The 16,125-nt window shown below is 38.0% G+C and overlaps 1 long non-coding RNA gene across 1 annotated transcript in view; it reads left to right on the top strand.

The window, feature by feature from the left end:
• The window catches only part of LOC134753379 (uncharacterized), a 101,041-nt gene that overhangs the window by 79,065 nt on the left and 5,851 nt on the right, over positions 1 to 16,125 (top strand). The window contains exon 2 of the long non-coding RNA XR_010128820.1: positions 6,615 to 6,650. This is a non-coding gene — a long non-coding RNA (uncharacterized LOC134753379). The remainder of the gene's footprint in view (positions 1 to 6,614; positions 6,651 to 16,125) is intronic.

Below are 16,125 nucleotides of genomic sequence, written 5' to 3'. Positions count from 1 at the left end.
AAATGGGAAAACGCTCTAAAGGCCCCAGAGAAATTTTACAATTAAAGCATACATTAGTAATCGCGATCCCGGATAAAGGACCCGGATATCCAACGGGTCAGGAGTATACATACTTAATGTATGTCGGATTGATAGAGTATTTGTTTTGTGTGTGTATCTTAGTTAATTAAATATTCAGTCGTTCAAAGGTCCATCAACTTGTTTTTTAGGGTTCCGTACCTCAAAAGGAAAAAACGGAACCCTTATAGGATCACTCGTGCGTCTGCCTGTCTGTCCGTCTGTAACAGCCTTTTTCTCCGAAGCTACTGGACCAATTAAGTTAAAGTTTGGTACACATATGTAATGTGGATGGACATGTAACGTAAACAAATTAATTTTAAACATGAGGGCCACTTTTGGGGGGTAAATGAGAAAATTAAAAAATAAAGTTTGTCAAACTATATCGTGTTACATATCAAATGAAAGAGCTCATTGTGAGAATCTCAAATATATTTTTTTTATAATTTTAAGATAAACAGTTTAGAAGTTATTCAAGAAAATAGGCAAAAAATGACCATTCCCCCCTTTACCAGAAAAGAAACCCTTTTAGAAATGCGCAGTCAAGCGTAAGTCGGACTTAATTACTTAGGTTTTGATCCGACTCCTACGGGTTTATTAAAGACATTTCACATAAAAAATACATTGTTTAAATTTTGTAATGTACGGAACCCTTGGAACGCGAGTCCGACTCGCACTTGGCCGTTATTATTTATTTAAACTTTATTGCACAAAAGAAAATATGACGCACAAAGCAAATAAGGCGGACTTAATGCCAAAAGGCATTTCCGACCAGTCAACCTTAAGCCAAAGCAGAGAGATTGCTACTAGCTACTACTACTAACGAGATAATTCTGATGATGATTTTTTTGATGTTGTTCTGTCCCGTGAGCCAAGGGAGAACATTTACAAAGTTGGTACAAAAAACACTGTGACACGTACTTCATACATCGATTAATAATTTTAAAATTGTAATTAAATAATTTTTAAAGTATTAACAATTTTCGAATTTAAACTGTTGTGAGACATACTAACATTAAATCATTTTACGGTTTAGACTCACTTGTTTTAGTCACTCGCGCGACATGTTTCGGAGAGCCTAGGTCTCCTTTCTCAAGCACTAATAGTGCGAGCAGCGTTCACGACGACCGTGTATTGCGTACACTACACAGACGCAATAGACGGACAGACAGACAGACGCACGAGTGATCCTATAAGGGTTCCGTTTTTTCCTTTTGAGGTACGGACCTACGGACCCTAAAAAAATCATATAATGACCTGTAACTGTTATTATTAATTAAATTCAAACAGTATTGCGAGCCGCTGACACTCACAAAACAGCTCAATATCACAAAAAACCGGCCAAGTGCGAGTCGGACTCGTGCACCGAGGGTTCCGTACTTTTTAGTATTTGTTGTTATAGCGGCAACAGAAATACAGCATCTGTGAAAATTTCAACTGTCTATAGCTATCACGGTTCAGGAGATACAGCCTGGTTACAGACAGACAGACGGACAGACAGACAGCGGAGTCTTAGTAATAGGGTCCCGTTTTTACCCTTTGGGTACGGAACCCTAATAAAAAGTCGTATAGCGCTAAATCCTCTTGCACCATCCCACTAACCAGGGGTTAAGCGGTTAAACCGTTAACCCAGTGTCAAATTGTACTGTATCGGGTGAGAATACATTTCGCCGCTATACTTACTCAACCTCGTATCTGCAACACTCATTTGATGACAAAAACACCCGTATTCCGAATGAAAGAAAAGCGACATTTCCATCAAATGATTGTTGCAGATATGAGGTTGAGTAAGTATAGCGACGATTTGTGCATTTGCAGGAGAGCGAAAAGAAAAAAAAATTTTTTTTTCGAAATGTAAGGAAATTTTGAACTTATTTATCATTTAGACACATGTTTACTGTTTTATAAATACTTTAAATATAGTGGTAATCATGAAATATAGGCTCACAATAATAATAATCCGAATGTTAAAAGTCAAGGACCTGACACTCTTTGATAGAGAAAGATAGTCTTATTGCGATTCCTATAAGAGGAAAGAGAAAATAGTGCCATGCTTTGTCCTTATCACCGACCGGGTTTTTTTTTCATGGTCGGGTTATGGCAGCATAGGTAAGGCGATGGTGAAATACCGAAATTTATAAGAGTGAAAGAGAAAAAGGATTATGCTGCCATACATTAACCTGTCAATACATCTTTCTCTTACCCCTGGTCGCTCGGTTTCATGTCTATAACTACTATACTATGTCAATGTTAAAAGTACAATGTATGACATGACACAAAAGTTTTGGATATGTCAACGTCACGCTTTTATGATAATTTTCTGTTAACAGAGTATAATTATCTTATAATCAAATGCGGATATGGCAGAACATTTTTGAAAAAAATTTTTTTTTATAAAAACCGATTAATGTCATTATAGCATATTTTTTGTTATTTTAGGAATCATTAAAAAACCGGCCAAGTGCGAGTCGGACTCGCGCACGAAGGGTTCCGTCCCATTACAGAAAAAAACAGCAAAAAATCACGTTTGTTGTATGGGAGCCCCATTTCAATATTTATATTATTCTGTTTTTAGTATTTGTTGTTATAGCGGCAACCGAAATACATCATCTGTGAAAATTTCAACTGTCTAGCTATCACGGTTCATGAGATACAGCCTGGTGACAAACAGACGGACGGACAGACGGACAGCGGAGTCTTAGTAATAGGGTCCCGTTTTTACCCTTTGGGTACGGAACCCTAATAAAAAGTCGTATAGCGCCAAATCCTCTTGCACCATCCTACTAACCCGGGGTTAAGCGGTTAAACCGTTAACCCAGTGTCAAATTGTACTGCATCGGGTGAGAATACATTTCACCGCTATACTTACTCAACCTCGTATCTGCAACGCGGTTAAACCGTTAACCCAGTGTCAAATTGTACTGCATCGGGTGAGAATACATGTCACCGCTATACTTACTCAACCTCGTATCTGGGTACGTCTTTGGGTACGGAACCCTAAAAACGATTTTGCTCAAAAATGAATATAGCACAAACGTATTCTCCCACCATAACCATGGTAACTCCAGGTTTAACCAGTTAACCCCGGGTTAGTGAATGATGCAAGTGGCGCTAAGCTCACAGCTTCAAAAGATCGTTGCAAAAATGTTAACCATACATTCATATACATACACATATATACATACATATATATCATCCGAACAAAGAGGCAGCCACCGCGCAGGCGCGGGGCGAGAGAGACGGGGCGTAATCGAAATGTATAACGATGAATGGGAGTGAAGGGGATGGGGATAGTCGTAAATTTGAACGACTGGCGAATATTCGTATGGTGTTTAGTATTAATTATGTTTTAGCTTTTTCGCTCGGTTTGAGTTGTTTTGAGTGAAAGTTGGGTTGTTAGTAACTCATACGCTGAGGTTATTTTATTTTAGTAAGGGTTACTCTCCGCAGACGAAAACAACGTAATTATTTCAGTCGGCTTATCTATTGCAACACTAACTGGGTACACTAGGTAGGTAGGTAATAGACATGAGTAGTTCGCGAATGAAAGATTCAAATGAAGTACTTCACTTGATATCACTCTTTCATTCACTATTTCAGTTCGGATTTATTTAGTTCTTTACTTCAGCAGTTCAGTTTAATTATCTTTTCATTTATCATCATTCATCATTTATCATCATCATTTATTTATTGCAATCATGTTCATTACATACAGATTCATTACATTACATTCACTTGCTCATTCGCTTAGAGTGACAAGGATGCCACGTTTAAACCTTCGATTCATAAATTCATTTATTTGAGTGATTCATATTGAATGAAATTATCAATCGAATCCTTCATTCAACTCAATACATCCGCGAATGAGAGAGAAAACCAGTACTGTTGATATAGATGGATCTTTTACTGAACTAAACTGAACTAGTTAACTAAAAGAATGAAGTACTTCATAGCGTATGAAAGATACATATCAATCTTTTCTTTTTAGTGACACATTTTGCGCATGACTAGTAGGTAGGTAGGTAGGTAGGGTAGGTAGGTAGGAACAGATACTCGTACGCAACGAAACTAAGGTGACCTCAGCAGGTGTTTCGTCAAAGACACTGCACCGTTATCACAATAGTTCGCAGGATTAATGTTGGAAGTTGTTCAATAGCTTGAATGCAGCCAACCAAGCACTAATTCGCCCCTAGCATTTGACATCGATCGGTGTCTTGCATCTCGGAGGTCATGATTCTACGTCGACACACCGTTAGCGTGTTCTATTTCGGACATGGCGCCATCTCTTGTCGAGTTTGGGCACCACATTCCCCCAGTTACCGAGATGTCCCAGAGACTTACTGTTTCTTTGTCCACGACCGCGGGTAGGACGATCTGACTGGGTTGCCTTGCGTGGCCGACCTCGTTGCCTGGGCGCAGGTAGCTCATTGGTTGGCCCTGCCTAAGGTGTCAGCGGTGAAGAATGGTAGATTCCGAGGCACACACCAGGGTTTGAAGGGTCTGCGACTGCATATGAAGGTCGGTGCTGTTTGGTGATTTAATACGGACATGCAGAACAAGCATAGAGTAAAAGTTTTGTATGTAAGACTACTCGCTCAAACTTTGTAATTTTGGAATCTTTTGCTTGCTCGGCTATCAATGTTAGCACGACGGGTCACACAACTTTGTCCTCTTGTTGCACGTAGTACGACTGAGGTGAAGCGAACGCTATTTAAGTCATACTGCCAAACGTTCTATACGTGCAGCCTGTGGATCAAATATACGAAGCGAGCTTACGGCGTCCTGCGCGTCCAATTTAATAATGGGTATAGAATGCTGTTGGGGCTGCCGCGGTTTTGCAGTGCATCTGGGATGTTTGCGGAGGCACGAATGGATGATTTCTACGCCATTATGAGAAAACGCACAGCATCTCAGATGCACCGTCTGAGAAACAGCTCCAACAGTTTTCTAACCGAAATTGGAGAGAGGCTTGATAATTCCTTCTTTAAGTATTGGGCCTCAATGCATGTCCCAGTCTACCGGATGGATAAGTGACTGGTATGCAATTTTTTAATGTAAATAATGTATATACTTCAATATAATTTGTGTTGTCAATACTAACATAGTGATAAGTACTATTGTAACTAACCAATCATTTATGGATCATTGATGTCCGAAATAAAGTCTTAATAATAATAATAATTAACAAATAACTGTTTAAGGTCCGAGTTGGAACTCTGCGACGTGTCGCTGTCATATCTATGCAGCAGTAAAATATTATAATCACCTCCCAAATAACTTAAAAGCAGAGGAAAGGGACACGATGTATGCAAAGAAGTTGAAATCGTTCCTTGCTGAAAAAGCGTATTATTCAATCACCGATTTTGTCACTGATAGTTTTGTTAAGTAAAGATTTTGATCTCTTAAAATTATAAAGCCTAGTTAATTTAAGGAAATGTTTGCCATACCCTTTTAGGGTCCATGAGACACTACTTTTTAATAAATTGTTTTTTACCATGGTGCAATAAATGATTATAATAATGTCGCGGTATAATTTTGACCCCGACTGCGGAACGGTAGCGCCATTTGCAGTTGATTCCGTGTGAGAGAGTCAATTGATCTGCGGTCGGGTCGCTGACTTCGTGTCGCTGACTTCGAATGGTATTTCATGGAAATATATAGAAAACAGTCGTGTCGCCCATTGAGTTATTATTACTTTAGAGAAGCCATACTAACAATTAAATTGTCGCAGTCACAACCTGTACCACGCGAGCCGTAAATTTTATGGCGCTTACGCGTTTAGTTCGCGAGATTCACGCTCAAAACTGTGCCGGTTCTATACGTTAGTATTATTACTAACGCAAGGGCCTGACACTCTTTGATAGAGAAAGATAGTCTTATTGCTATTCCTATAAGAGGAAAGAGAAAATAGTGCCATGCTTTGTCCTTATCACCGACCGGGTTTTTTTCATGGTCGGGTTATGGCAGCATAGGTAAGGCGATGGTGAAATACCGAAATTTATAAGAGTGAAAGAGAAAAAGGATTATGCTGCCATACATTAACCTGTCAATACATGAATATGTCTTTCTCTTACCCCTGGTCGCTCGGTTTCATGTCTATACTATGTCTATGTACTAACATATAGAACCTACACCTAATGTATAGAATACATTGTGCTATTATTATTTCAATGGTGTCGCCGGGTTCCAATTTGTACCTTTATTGAATTATATAATAGCTATTTATGCAACAAGTGCGGAAATAATCTTTACGCACGTGTATCATACAATGTTTTACTATGCATTGTGCGAGTAAATAAAAAAAACATATAATGGCAAATAAGTTTAATTATTAAAAAATTGAAAATACAAAGCACTAGTGCGGAAAAGTGCTCTTTTCCGACTAGTGCGAGAAAGTAGCACCAAATGTAGTGTAAAAAAAAATAGAAAACAAAAAGCACTAGTGCGGAAAAGTAGTACTTTCCGCATGATATGGCTCCGTAGGAAACGCACTTTTCGAGCACATGCACATGCAAGTTTAAATATAATTATACTAATATTTATTTATTTTGTTACAGATAACTGCTCCAGTGTGAAGGGAAACAAAGAATCAGGTTAATTTTCTAATAGAAAATATAACTATAAGCCAATTCGAACATAGACGTGACATCAGGACGATATCTAAATAATTTTAAAACTAACACGAAACTTAATCGCGTACAAACTTACGTTTATTTATGGCCTGACGTTTCGAACGTGACGTTACGTTCGTGGTCACGGGCAGACTGGCGAGGAATTGTATCAACATCTTCTTGCCGCGCGGATTTTGCGAACTACCCGCACTTGGTCTTGATTATTAACTTGTACGCTAGTGAAGATAGAAGTCCGAACTTTACTACATATGTGACGTTTTTAACCAAAAGGTACCACATTGCCGCTTGTCGATAAGGTTGATTTCAAATTAATGCTATATGGAAATAGCGCCTTATTGACAACCGACAATAAGTATCCTTTTGATTGAGAATGGCACATATTATAAAAAATTTAGTTACACATGGAACATAAACCCCTTTTCTGGAGGAAAGATCTTTATGTATAAGCAATATGACCTTTCTCTGATGGAAAGCCACAATTTTTATATTTTGAATTTTGAATATTTAACCACGAATGCCAATTAGAGTTCGTGTACATATCCCGTGTATTAAAGTAAAGTAAAATAGCGGCCATTTTACTAAGTCCTCGGGGTTTTGTTTGCATTGTGAAATTTCATTACCGTCAACCCTGTTTATTGTAGGGTTGGGACAAGCGATATCGATAGTTTTTTCACATCACCAATTCGAAGGAGGCTTTTTATTCCCTGCTAGGAGGGATCAAATTAACACTTTCCTGTTCTAGGACATTTTTTTTTTTCACATTATTATTTTTGGCTTAAATAATATTTTTAAACATCATAATTACCTCATAGGTGACGTGAAACGCAGTATGTGTTACATTGAATCTTAAACGAAGCGAAGGATTCTATAATAGAATCCCGAGAGTAGCGAGGGATTCTAAAGTAGAATACTGAGCGTAGTCGCCGTAAATATGTCATTTTGCTCCCTTGTGACACAATATTAAATGAGTGGGTCACTTTATTTTACTACACCGGCTTAGTCTATCTTTGTAATCGAATTTAAACTATCGTAAGACATACTAACTGTAAGCTAATTTTACGGTTTCACTTAAGTATTTTAGTCACTCCGCGACATGTTATGTATGTGCTATCTTTGTACTTCAAAAACTAATAAGAAAGTTGCATTTTATCCACATGTGAGGCAAAGTAATCTGATTATAATTTTGAGTTGTTTTCTCATGTTGGTAAAACTGACTTTTGAGTTATGATTTTGTACGATTAATCCATACTTTAATATTATAAATGCGAAAGTATGTGTATGTCTGTCTGTCTGTTACCTCTTCACGCTTAAACCGCTGAACCGATTTAGTTGAAATTTGGTATACAGATAGTTTGAGTCCCGGGGAAGGGCATAGGAAACTTTTTATCCCAGAACTCACCCCTCAAGGGGGTGAAATGGGGGGTGGAAATTTGTATGGGGAATCAATAACCGCTGAACCGATTTAGATGAAATTTTGCATGGGGATTTATTCTGTTTTTAGTATTTTTTGTTATGGCGGCAACAAAAATACATCATCTGCGAAATTTTCAACTGTCACGGTTCATGAGATACAGCCTGGTGACAGACGGCCGGACGGACGGATGGACAGCGGAGTCTTAGTAATAGGGTCTCGCTTTTACCTCGGTACGGAACGGGAAAATTGGCCTAATATAATCGTAACACACCTTTTTTACCACTTTGGCCACTTTGCCCGTCACTATCTATTTGATGTTGACTGATCATAAAAACATAACCTAGTTGTAACGAAAACAGTTATGTCGTGTCACTAGTATGAGTGCAATGACTTGTGTTTTTTTAATTATGTCACGTCACGTTATATCGGCTTTTACGATAACTATAGCGATATTAAACGCTTTGTAAAATAAACAAATACGTCGGTGGCAAAGAAGCATATGTAAGCCTGATGGTAAGCAGTCACCGTAGCCTATGCACGTCTGAAACTTTTGGGGTATTACATGCGCGTTGCAGACCGTTGCGGAAAATACCGGTTACTAATATGAATATGATATTAAATAATGTATTAATTACCATAATTTAATTACTGCGTGAGTAATATGACATTATTAAATTAAAATTATATTAAAAATTAAATTAAAAAGCTTTTATTTCGGATTAATTACATCCATAGAATTACATATTATTAAAATTAAAAATATTACTGTTAAAAAGGTAGATACGTAAATTCATTTGTCAATTATTATAATGGTAAAAATTTATTTGCCTAATAAAAAATAATATCATGACTTGATGAAAATGGAAACTATTGTAAAGTATAAAAAAATGTATCTAGAATTCAAACAAAAAAGAAAGATGCTCTCAAATTGGAAATCACTTTCGTAATTTTGAAGTCGGTTGAAAATATACTTACTTACTGCTGTGGCGCGACGACCCGAAGCATGTGTGTGTGTGTGTGTGTGTGTGTGTGTGTGTGTGTGTGTGTGTGTGTGCCTGTGTGTGTGTTGTGTCAAAAATATAATAAAATATATCGATACTCATGAGCGTAAACGGGCTCACACGAGAGGACGCCCAGGATCGCGCAGTGTAGAAAGGCAAGTAGGAAAGCGGACCCTGGAAGGAAGAAGGAAGGCCGGGATAACGCTAGGTAGAAGAAGAAATATCGATACTCAATATTGTCACCTTCCCATCCCTAGTGCTCCTTGGCGATCGCAAATATACTAATGAAGGGTTGTAAATAAGAGCCCGGTCGACCTCGATGTCAACATTGTTCTGTTTGACAGCCGAGTTGCAAATGCTTGAAGAACCGATACAATGGTTGAAAATAAATAAAAGATTTCTGTTTAAGAAGTTTTACGAGTATTAATATTTTGGCGATAATATTATACAGATTACAACAGATCGACCTAGCCCCAAACTAAGAAAAGCTTGCGTTTTAAGGGGCCCACTGATTATCAGTCCCCCGGACGATATCAGCCTGTCAGTTAGAACAAAAATTTGACAGTTCCGAAAAACTGACAGGCCGATATCGTCCGGCGAATTGGTAATCAGTGGGCCCCTTTATGTACGTGATTTTTTTCTATTGAGCGAAACTCAACAAATCAGGTTTCGAATCGATGACGTTAGGTAATACAGAAAGGCTTTAAGATTGGTTATTACATTTTTGGCAACTGTACCGTAAAATGGGGTGAGTAGGTTTCGCGGGGAGAGTTGGGTTTTTAGGGCTACTGCTACAAAAATTATGTATTCCAATTTAAAATGGAGCTATAGGAATACTCATAATAAAAAAATCGATCCTACAATCTTCCAAAATCACCTTTGTATGGAAAACCATCTCACCCCAATTACTAGGGAATACGGGGTGAGGTGGTTTTTCCTGTTTATCGTCAAAGTTATGAAATGGAACTTCCCAAAATAAAATAAAAACTAAAATACAAACGTCCGGAACACTTATTATATACACCATTCAGTTTGCATATGTAAAAATAAAATATTATCGAGGTTTGAATGTCAATTTTGCTCCTACTAGGGTCTTTGACTTTCACTTTGAGTAGAATTAACCAAAAAGTTGATGGATTTTCGAAAAAAGTAAATGATACACTAAGTGAAAATGTCCATCAATCAAGCATGATTCGAGGCTTGCCGTTTTGGCCCACATCCCCGAGTAAGCCTGACTGAAAGAGCCCCGCTGTCTATTCAGGAATTCTGTTTCTGAGCTAAGCTCTTTGTAGCGTACAAAGAGCCGACGTGCGGATTGAGTTCTCTCCCTGTCGATTCAGTGATAAAATGTGTTTTTCGACGACACCTGGCACCTATTTCACCACGGTGACAGGTGCGACAATTGTCGACATCACTGTTGCTGACGTGAGGCCTCCGTGGGCACGGTTACCGCTTACCATCGGGCGAGCCGTATTCCTGTTTGCCACCATCATTGTATTATTAAAAAAAAAAAACTTTATTATAATCGGCAAAAAACAGGTAAGTTTATGACGATGATGATGACAATTGTCACAGATTTAAAAGAATTGTCGGTAATTCTTGACAGGAAATGAGTTCTGTGTCGGAATTTCGTGACAATTGTCGTGTTTCTTGTGACAATTGTCATTAGCTTCGCAAAGTAAGTACCTATTTATTGGCGATATAATGTTTTTTATAAAATTAAAATGTTGGAGGCAAACAAGCTCACCGCCCGTCCGATGGTAAGCGGTTACCGTAGCCCATGGAGGCCTGTGACGTCAGCAACAGTGATGTCGACAATTGTCGCACCTGTCACTGTGGTGAAATAGGGGCCAGTTGGTAAATGCTTATTATTCGAAAACAGATGAAGTTGAATTTTTAATAACAAAACTTCCGTGAGGCACTGACATATTAAATGAAGGGTACACGGAAGGAACATGTCTAGTCACTTTTTTCGGAAAATTAGATTTTCATTCAATGTAAAGCTCTTAATGAACTATTAGTTATATCTTTTGCTACCACTTTATAATATATGTAACACAGCTTTTTTTTTTAGTTAAAAAAGACCTGGTCACGAAATTACCATTTAAAGGGGTGAAAAGGGGGTGGAAGTTTGTATGGGGAATTAAAAAACAAATTCGATAAAAATAAATTATCCAAATTACTAATTCCACGCAGACGAAGTCGCGGGCAACAGTTAGTGCAAACATAAACAAAAAAACTACAGGTAAAACCAGCAAATGTTATTTTCTTTTCTTACACGGTGTGTTTCACCTTAATTCTTTATTTACCAAATTGCATGTTGAGGAAAATCGTGCACCAAAGATAACGACTGACAGACAGACAGACGGTAGACATGACAGTTGTACACGCCTTGGGTGTAAAAACAAAGCATTTCGTTTTATTTAGCTCAAGAGATATTTGAGAAACGTTTACCCGATGCTTTTTAGGCTTTCGGAAAAACGGAACTCTTAAAAAAAACGGACAAGGGCGAGTCGGTCTCGCCCACCGAGGGTACCGTACTTTATAGTATTTGTTGTTATAGCGGCAACAGAAATAAATCTGTGAAAATTTCAACTGTCTAGCTATCACGGTTCATGAGATACAGCCTGGTGACAGACGGACGGACAGGAAACATATTCTGTGTTATTAGTATTTTATACAATCGTGATATAATTCAGCTTTTCAGTCGAGTACCGTGTTTAGGCAACTCTGCTGAGTTGCCTAAGTGAAGTATGAGATTGAGAAGCTTGATTATATCACTATTGTATACAATATTTTTCTACGTCATCTAAAATAATACTTTTTTTTGCCATAAAACCTAAATAATTATTGGAAATTAGTAAGTATCTCTGTAGACAAAAATAGTAGCGCGTTTATGTCTTTTTTATGGGAGCGCAGTGGCACGTGATTGGTCAAATTATTTTATAGTTGACTACAGCGTATCGAAATGAATATTATAGTTGAGTTGGGAGTCCATACATGAAAAGTACGCAATTATAGTTTGGTATACGAGATCTTAACCATTACATGTACACATTAGACATCGACGAGTTGAAATAGTAGATTGTGCCACAAGGGAGCAAAATGATTACGGCAAGGGCGTAAATTGAATCCTAAACGAAGCGAAGGATTCTATAATTGAATCCTGAGCGTAGTGAGGGATTCAGTTGTGTTACGTCCAAGATGAAAATAATTTTGCTGCCATGTGACACATACTGCTTTTCACATCACCTAATATGAGGTAATTATGATGTTTCAAAATATTATTTAGGCTAAAAAACCGGCCAAGTGCGAGTCGGACTCGCGTTCCAAGGGTTCCGTACATTACACAATTTAAACAATGTATTTTTTATGTGAAACGTGAGTGAAATGTCTTTATAAAACCCGTAGGGGTCGGATCAAAAACTAAGTAAGTAAGTCCGACTCACGCTTGACTGCACATTTCTAGTAGGTTTTCCTGTGGTCTATAGGTAAAGATCTATTTTTTGTATTTTTTTTTAAATTTTAGACCCAGTAATTTCGGAGATAAAGGGGGGGGGGGGGGAGATTGGTCATTTTTTGAATATTTTCTTGAATAACTTCTAAACTGTTTATAGTAAAATTATAAAAAAAAATTATTTAAGATTCTCACAATGAGCTCTTTCATTTGATTATTACGATATAGTTTAAAAACTTTATTTTTTAATTTTCTCATTTGTTTACGTTACATGTCCGTCTTTGGGTCACCAACTTATAGGTACATAATATGTATACCAAATTTCAACTTAATTGGTCCAGTAGTTTCGGAGAAAATAGGCTGTGACAGACGGACAGACAGACAGACAGACGCACGAGTGATCCTATAAGAGTTCAGTTTTTTCCTGTTGAGGTACGGAACCCTAAAAAAACTGTGCAAAAAATGTAAAAAATTGTGTCTTAGAACAGAAAAGTTTTACTTCCTCCCAGCCGGGAAGAAAAGTGCCACTTTGATCCCTCCTAGCAGGGAAGAAAAACCCCTTTTTCGAATTGGTGATGAGAAAAATACTTTTGACGCATTTGCCCCGGTGTAAACGACCTCCGCTGTGGCAGAGGTCGGTAAAAGGGTTCCCGGGATGCATTACGGGCTATTTGCCCAAGTTAACTGAAATAGGCTCGGGCCTTTTACAAGCGGAGAGGGAAGCGTTTTCAACCGCTCGTGAAAAACAATTGGGGGCAATCTTACACAAATCAACCTAGCCTTAAACTAAGAAAACCATTATGCGACGATATACATACTTATATGTGATATTTCCTATAAAAAGGGACCTTATTATCGATGGCGCTTACGCCATTATAAACGATACTCCGATATAAATACAATGTCGCGCGACGCTGTGCGGCGTAAGCGCCATCGACAATAAGCCCCATATAGAGAAATACACACTTAGATATACGGTGGATATACGGGATTAGAACCCAGGACCTCCTCCTCCTCCTGCAGGGAAACTACTAACTAGGCTAAGAGACCGTTAGATAATACGACGATGTACATAAAAAAAGGAATTAAAAAACGATTATGTTTCGATTCATGAGATAAATACAAATTCAAGAAACAATTTCATTCGGCGGGTTGAGGCTCTATTATATAGGTATAAGAGTAAAGAGTCAATCGGCCTAGTGCGAGTCGGACTCGCGCACGAAGGGTTCCGTACCATTACGGAAAAGAACAGCAAAAAAATCACGTTTGTTGTATGGGAGCCCCATTTAAATATTTATATTAATCTGTTTTTAGTATAGCGGCAACAGAAATACATCATCTGCGAAAATTTCAACTGTCTAGCTATCACGGTTCATGAGATACAGCCTGGTGACAGACAGACAGCGGAGTCTAAGTAATAGGGTCCCGTTTTTACCCTTTGGGTACGGAACCCTAAAAAGAGCGCTTTCTCGCCAACAAACTGTATAAGCAGTTTGGCGAGTAACTTTAAAATTGATCATGTGCCTTTGAAAAAAAAAGTTGTTGGTAAGACGATGATAAATATAACAAATTGATATAAATAAATAAATTAATAAATATTATAGGACACTCACAGAATGACTAAGTCCCACGGTAAGCCCAAGGAGGCTTGTGTTATGGGTACTCAGACAACGATATGATATATATAAAATATAAATCCCGGGCATGTCCTCAAACTACGTCCAAAAGGACCCGGGTATGTCCTTAAAAACTACGTCCAAAAGAGAAATATGGGCACTGTGAATGACATCTCGCTTTGTGTGGTAGGGCACAGGACAGCGGATGTCATTCCAGATCTAGAGCAGAGCCCAACTGGGGAGGTACCTCCACCTTACAGAAAACCGCAGCCAAATAACACTAGACCCTACTAATAGTGTTGTGTTCCTGCCGGTGAGTAAGGTTGCCAGAGCTCGAGGGAGAGGAGTGTTAGGGTCGGCAACGCGCATGTAACTCCTCTGGAGTTGCAGGCGTACATAGGCTATGGAGACTGCTTAACATCAGGCGGGCCGTATGCTTATTTGCCACCGACGTAGTATAAAAAAAAAAAACTTAAATACATAGAAACCACCCATGACTCAGGAACAAATACCTGTGCTCATCACACAAATAATTGCCCTTACCGGGATTCGAACCCAGAACCATCGGCTTCATAGGCAGGCTCACTACCCACTAGGTCAGACCGGTCGTCTGGTATACTCGAGATAAATATTTAATTTTATAGGAGACATCCATAACTCACAAATTTAATATCTGTGATAAATTAACAAAAAAAACCGGCCAAGTGCGAGTCGGACTCACGCACCGAGGGTTCCGTACATTACACAATTTAAACAATGTATTTTTATGGGTATTGTATGGGTGTTGGGTGGGTATTGTTTTGTGGGTTCCGTTTTTAGCCATTTGGCTACGGAACCCTAAAAATGCCCTTGCCAGGATTCGAACCGGGGACCTTCGTAGCTTTGTAGGCAGGGTCACTACCGACTGGGTTAGGAGGCACAGTATGATAAAAACTCTCATGTTTTCTCATTCTGTTTTTATTTGAAAAAATACATAGGTAGTTCTAATAGTTTTAAGTAGCTCACAAGAACTCCGTCTTATCAAAACTTTCTAGTTTTTATGTTATCAAATGTCAAATTTGACCCGGGTGTAGGTGAAGATAATTCAAATATTGATATTGTCATAAAACTAAGCCTATTTTATTTTTGTTAATACATACGTATTGTAAATTATATGCTTAACTTTTATACAAATTTTCGTTACTATACCGTGAATAGTTTTTCTAAACTACCTTCTGGTAGGGGCTAGGAGGTTGTTAAATTTAAAATTTTAAATCCGCTAAATGTAAAACGTGACCTTATAATCATTACTGTAGGCCGCCGCGCCTGGATTATGTTTGATGAGGGGCATTCGACTGTAGACGCCTACTGTACGTGGAAATGTATAGTCAGCTCAATATCATACCGACGTGATTCCATTTATAGTATGAATTTTCTTAAATGATTTTTACCAATAGGGTTGTTTCCACATGTTGAACTATAACAAAATCTAGTTAAAAAGATAGAAATGAGCAATTTATCACAATAAATTAGAAACTCAAAAAATATATGAGAATAATAAATAAATACAAGACTTCAGTTTCAAAAAAAAATTGTTTACTTCCTTAGGAAAAAATAATGGTACCATTTGATTCCTTACATTTTATTAAAAATATATTGTATAGGATCAATATACATAAAACGCAATATTTCACCGACAAAATCGCGATTTCCTTGTTTTCCACGGCTTCCAAGTAATATTACATGTTGACGTCACGATGTAATCCCAATTTGTTAGAAGCGTTTCGTCAGTAAAGTGCGGGAGCCAGACTTTGACCATCATTTCTGACTATACAGACATTTGATCCTCAAAACAAACCTGAACGACTTAACCTCTCTGACCTTAATAAAAATTTGTGGAATACCCTATTGTTAAATTGGAAAAAGGGGAAAGCCATTGTTAAATTGTAAAACGGGACTTAATCGCGTA

The sequence above is a fragment of the Cydia strobilella genome, chromosome 26 (assembly GCF_947568885.1).
Source record: "Cydia strobilella chromosome 26, ilCydStro3.1, whole genome shotgun sequence".
Lineage (NCBI taxonomy): Eukaryota > Metazoa > Arthropoda > Insecta > Lepidoptera > Tortricidae > Cydia > Cydia strobilella.
The sequence above is the reverse complement of the archived record's forward strand: the minus strand, read 5'-3'. Positions and strand labels throughout refer to the sequence as shown.